This window comes from Ostrea edulis, chromosome 5, assembly GCF_947568905.1.
Source record: "Ostrea edulis chromosome 5, xbOstEdul1.1, whole genome shotgun sequence".
Lineage (NCBI taxonomy): Eukaryota > Metazoa > Mollusca > Bivalvia > Ostreida > Ostreidae > Ostrea > Ostrea edulis.
In genome coordinates this window covers 5,479,740-5,486,194 of record NC_079168.1, presented here as the reverse complement: position 1 = coordinate 5,486,194, position 6,455 = coordinate 5,479,740, and positions in this window count along the sequence as shown.

Below are 6,455 nucleotides of genomic sequence, written 5' to 3'. Positions count from 1 at the left end.
CCGTTTACCTGATTAGGATATAGGGTTCACGGAGGGTGTGACCGGTCGACAGGGGATGCTTACTCCTCCTAGGCACCTTATCCCACCTCTGGTGTGTCCAGGGGTCCCTGTTTGCCCAACTATCTATTTTGTATTGCTTGAAGGATTTGTGAGATTGATCACTGTTCGTTATCTTCACCTTTCATTAGCCTAGCGCTTCTTTTTATGCACGCAGTCCGATTGTCATTAAGGTAGTACTCTACATCGTCATAATGGCTGACTTCCTTTAAAAACATGGATGACAAAATCGATGTCAGCAATATTTGAGTTTTCCTTTTCCATTTAAATACGTAGCCGAGTGGCTCAGTAGGTTAGCACGTTGACTGCTGAACTGTAGGTCGCAGGTTCGAATCCAGCAGGGGTTTTAATTTTTTTTTCAGATTACCTTCTACTAAAACTGTATTTTTTGACAAAATAAAGTAAATTTGAAAATGTTCAACTTCAAAATATTGTTTTACATATCCTCCACTTTTCATCTACATCAAATTTCTCCGGTGTAGCATACCTCCTTAAGTAATTTAGACAGTATATTAACAAGTCTTTTTGTGAAAACGAAAGCAATGCTTTTGTAATCTGTCTGTATCAAATGTATTGTTCTATAATTTTTTAGATTCTCTTTTTCGTCTTTTTTATATATAAGTAATATAATAGGAAATCTTTGTGTATCTGAACGTTTCCTTTTATCAAAAATATCGTTAAGGGCTTTGTAAAAATAAGAAACCAAGCTGTTCCCAAAAACACTGATAGAATTCTTTTGGAAGACCATCTAGTCCAGCTGATTTTTTTAAAAATATTTTCATAATCATGATAACTGACAGCATCTTTGAACTCCTCATATGTAGGAAACGTTTCTGATTACTCTTTGTCTTCATTATTTAGTTTTGGAATACCATTCATTTCATATAACTATTGTTCGATTTTCTCATCTGATATGTATTTACTTGTATAAAGTTTATTATAAAAAGAATACATCTCACTCATTATTGTATTTGTTTTGTTTATTCTTTCCCGTCTTGTGATTTTAATTTTTGAATTATGTTTGATGATTGATTGTGCTTTTCAAGACTTAAAAATATTTTGAGTTTTTCTCCCCCTCTAATATTGGGAATTAGTCTAGCGCTTCCTTTTAAATGTATGTATGCAGTCTGATTTTCATTCAGTAATTTAGACAGTATATTCTGAAGTCTTTGTGAAAACAAAACATAAGTTTATCAAACTTATTGTTCTATAATTTTTAGATTCATTTTTCTTCTTTTTATATGTAAGTGATATAATAGAAAATCTCTGTGTATATGAAATTTTCCCTTTATCAAAAATATCTTTAAGGGCTTTGTAAAAAAAAAGAAGAAAAGACTACGCTGTTCCCGAAAACACTGATCTAATTCACTTGGAAGATCGTCTAGTCCAAGTAATTTCCCTTTTTCCAGATAACTGAGAGCATCTTTACACTTTCCACACGTAGAAAATGATTCTGACAACTTTTTGTCTTCAGTATTTAGTTTTGAAAGACCATTCATTTGATATAACTATTGTTCAATTTTCTCATATGATATGTTTTTACTTGTATAAAGTTCATTACAAAAAATATGTATCTCGTCCATTATTGCATTTGTTTTGTTTATTCTTTCCCGGTCTGTGATTTAAATTCCTTAATTATGTTTGATGATTGATTGTGCTTTTTGAAGGATTAAAAATATTTTGAGGTTTTCTTCCCTCCTCAATCCATTTCGCTTTAGATCTTATTTGAGAACCTTTGGATCTGTCATCGTAAATAGCGTCTGATTTCTCTTCTAATATTTTTAAACGGTTGCAGTCAAAGACACCAGTATTTCGCTTTTACATATCGTCTATTTGATGCTCAATTGATTTTACTTTTTATTTAATTGATTTATGTTTCGCAAAATCTATAAAACTAGAAGAAACAATTTGACGCAGAAAGATAGTGATTTTGAAAAGCATTTGTATGAATGTATATATGCTTGGAGTAATCACTTGTCTGGAATCCACGGAAATCTGCAGTACACCAGTTTTGCATTTCATGAATGAGTGAATAGATAAACATGCAAATGAAATAAATTCAACCCAAAACAAACACAGTACAAATTGACAATTTTAATGTTTAGGTAACAGGGACAGTTCTTTGGTTCTGAACTATGTGGGTAGGGAATATACATGAAAATCTGTATACTAAACATATATGTGATACAAACTTTAATTTTTTTTCTTCTAAAAATGACTTGAAGCCATGACGCATATGTAGGATTTACTTAAACTTACTTTAGCTGAATCCGAAGGAAATCATCCTCTGTTCTCTACAATAAGTAGGGTAAAACTAAAATGCATTTACATTTTTCCACTTCCATATCTTTGATAGAATATTCCTTAAGTAAATATATTCATTGAAAATTGAAACTAGATGTATCGCACACACATATGGTATTCATGAAAGGTGAAGATAACGAACAGTGATCAATCTCATAACTCCTATAAGCAATACAATATAGATAGTTGGGCAAACACTACTATTCAATATTTTGCTGATCATCATTGAAGCACACCGATTTTGACTACGGATAGCTCCGTTTACCTGATCAAGATATAGGGCTCACGGCGGGTGTTACCGGTCGACAGGGGGTGCTTACTCCTCCTGGGCACGGGGATCTGATTCCACTTCTGGTTTGTCCAGGGATCCGAGTTTGTCCAACTTTCTATTTTGTATTGCTGATGGGGTTTATGAGATTGATCACTGTTCGTTATCTTCATCTTTCATTATAAAGCTACATATGTGTATATAGCTAAATATAGTTGAGCTTGACCTTTCAATATGAAATACGATGATTGAGTGTCCGTAATAAACCCTTTGAATAAGTAATATGTAAATTAGATTGTCCCGAAACATTTAACTTATCGATACCATTAATTTATACTTCAAGCTAACCGACTTACAAAAACTTAAAACTTATTTTACTTATTTTATGGTTATTCAAATAGCGTTTTGAACAGTATGGATTTTACGCTTTACAAAATAAAGTTATTATTACTAATTTATTATTAAGTCAATTTTTAACCACATTCTCTTCAGACTCATGCTTGTTCTGTCTGTAAAACTGCATTTAAAAGCAGTGTTTTGGGTAAGAAATGTTGTAGGATATCCATCTTAAAAGGGCATTTATGATCCGTTTGTTTACAAATGTATTTTCAGTGAAATAAAGTACTAACTAAATGATAAATAATATTTACAAAAAAGACTGTCAACCTTTGCACCATACTGGATGCAGAAGGTAAAGTTCAGAATTTGCTCATGCGCAATAGTCTATCCCTAAAAGATTCATTTATAATACGATAGCAATACACGAATAGACTTGATAAATGCATGCCAATTTCATGAGCTATATACATGTAGTAATGAATACGAATAGAAACATTGAATAAAACGTGAAAAGGTTTATTAATTCTTAAAACCCTATTCAACATTTACTGCAATGACGTTTTCGATTAGTCTTTGTTGGATTGCGGAGTTCTATCATTTTAGTTGTACGAATCTTTGACACTGTTCATTGAAACGCTGGTTTATAAAAGACTTTAAGATATTATATAATCAGTGACACGTGCAGAAGTATTAAAATATTACAATTGAGTAGTTTTTCCAGTTGATAAAGATTGTAACAACATTGTCTTTGTTTGTAGGCTCATTACAACTGTATTTTAAACAAACTTGGTAATAATTTCACATTTGGCAATTGCAATTATACTCCCGCTGCCCCGTCAAAAGTGGAGAAGCTGAAATCATCCCGTTTGTCAAAATGTTGAGTTGCTAGTTTGCTAACACCCATTTCCAATAAAATATCTAAGTACGAGACAGTTGTTTAGGACTCCGTTGTGTCTTTTATTCACAGGGATATATAGAACCGACACATCAATGAAAAGTATCATTTTTAGTAGATAAATGTAAAGCGTCGTCGATACATCTAAATAAATGTGGAGTTGAAGGCCACAGCAAGAAAAGTTTTTTCTCATGTAGAAGTTTGTGAATAAATTCCCAATTGTAAGAATCTAAAATCAGGTCAACTGACAAAGGACCATAAATCGTGCCCATTGGATTTCCAATATATTGTTTGAGTATCTTATCACCAAAGACTACGAAAATATTTTCAATGAGGAAGTCCAATATATCTTTGATTTCAACTTCAGAGTACTTGTGCGTAGAATCAGAGTGATGGTCAATAAAGTGATTTTGGATTACTAATCACTAGATACCAATATTTTTTCTCTCTATTTTTGTCTTTGATATATCATCTTGATTTGATGTGTAAAGTGTTGAAAAGCCATCCGTTTTGAAGTTGTTAATTTGCGAAAAGTGTTGTGATTTCAAATTGACTAAAAGTTTTTAGATTGATGATTTGAATTTCATAAAATTTGCCTGAGATATACTGCATTAATGTGTATTGCATGTAACCCTGCTCTACCAAGGCACCGAAAATGGTCGTTACAAATCGGATTGTTTTCTTGATCCAGGGTGACTTTCAATACCACTAATAAGCACCAAAAGGAAAATAATTTTCGTTTTGTGATAAAATGGATTTCTGACTTTGTTACTCAACTTTTGGAACCAGAAGTAAATATGTGCTGAGGTTTTATGGAGTGTGGTATCAGTTGTGGCTAGCAAGATATGAAAAATATTGAATTCCTTGTATTATTCTGTGTTGTCATCGTTGAACGTGATTTTTCTGTAATGCTTTGGAATCATCAAATATCTGGTGATGCTGAATATGACAATGATGAAAACAGTCAATGTTGGTGTGTAAAGGTTTGCCATCATATTTCACTGTTCGTTACCTTCACCTTTCATCTGCCCCTTTAGCAATCTAGAGAGTGTTAGTCATATCATATAAACCTTTGAGACGCACCTGTATTTCTCAAGCAGTGGAACGTGGCTTATTTACTACATGTTTTTATTGCAACTGAGTAATTTTGTAAAGGTAAACAGTTGAAACGGAAGTCCATTGATATACTTTAAAACTTAATCACGAAAACAAAGTGTGAATAAGAAAATGTGTGATTACATCCACGAATAAGTGAAATATGAGCTCACAATACCCTCACGAAATGTGGTTATTGGTACTTGTATCACTTGTATCCCTCGTGGGTTTTACCAGGCTAAAGTACCCTCTTTCTCTCTGGTTCACTGATATAAGAAACATTCATAAGCACATCTATCACTGCTCTCCGAGTAAAAAGTTAACTATAAGAGCAATTGTTAGATCCGACACATGATGTCGGTATGTATCTATATATTTTTGGCACACTGTTTTTCCCTATGATAGTTTTAAAACTTCATTGTTATTTTGGATTTCAAACATTTCGGTTAAGCATCACTGAAGAGACATTATTTGTCGAAATGCGCATCTGGTGCATCAAATTTGGTCCGTATAAGTTTTGCATCTATAGAGTCAGTACTATATTTCGAATACATAGTATATACTGACCAAATATACAAATCAAAAGAAATTGATGTGCAATCCCTATTTGTTTTCAAGTTCAAGAGCTGTGAGTTGGTCGCAAATGTCACTGCTATCAAAAGGTAAAGATAATGAAGAGTGATCGATCGCATTCAATACAAAATTAAGACATGGGCAAACACAAGCCCCTAGATATACCAGAGGTGGGCTTAGGTGCCTAGGAGGAGTAAGCATCCTTTTTGACCGGTCATACCCGCCGTAAGCCCTATATATTGATCTGTTAAACGAAGCAATTCACAATAAAAATCGGTATGCACTTAGTGAAAAACTAAAGTTAGTGTCTTTACTAATGCAAGGTAAAGATAACGAACAGTGATCAATCTCATAACTCCTACAAGCAATACAAAATAGATAGTTGGGCAAACACAGACCCCTGGACACACCAGAGGTGGGATCAGGTGCCTAGGAGGAGTAAGCAGCCCCTGTTGACCGATCACACTCGCCGTGAGCCCCATATCCTGATCAGGTAAACGGAGTTATCCGCAGTCAAATCAGTGTGCCAAGAACGGCTTAACAATCGGTATGAAACACGTCAGACAGCATTTGACCCAATTCAAGGTTGCATTGACGAACTAGATCGTTATAACGACCATAGAATTTGCGAAATGCTGACTTCAATCGAGACTGTTGAAATCCCTGTACCATCAACTTTGTCAGTAGCTTACCTCGATTTAAAAACTGACTATACCCAGAACAAGCTCTTGCATATCGAATCAGTTGAGATATATAAACACCATATGCAGGTGATAATGGAATATTGCTACATAAATGTGGGAAGTTGACGATGGAGCTGAAATCATCCCGTTTGTCATACAGATGAGTTGTGAGTTTGCCGTTAATATCTACATTCAATAAAATATCTAAGTATGAAGCAGAAGTGGACGACTCTGTGGTGTC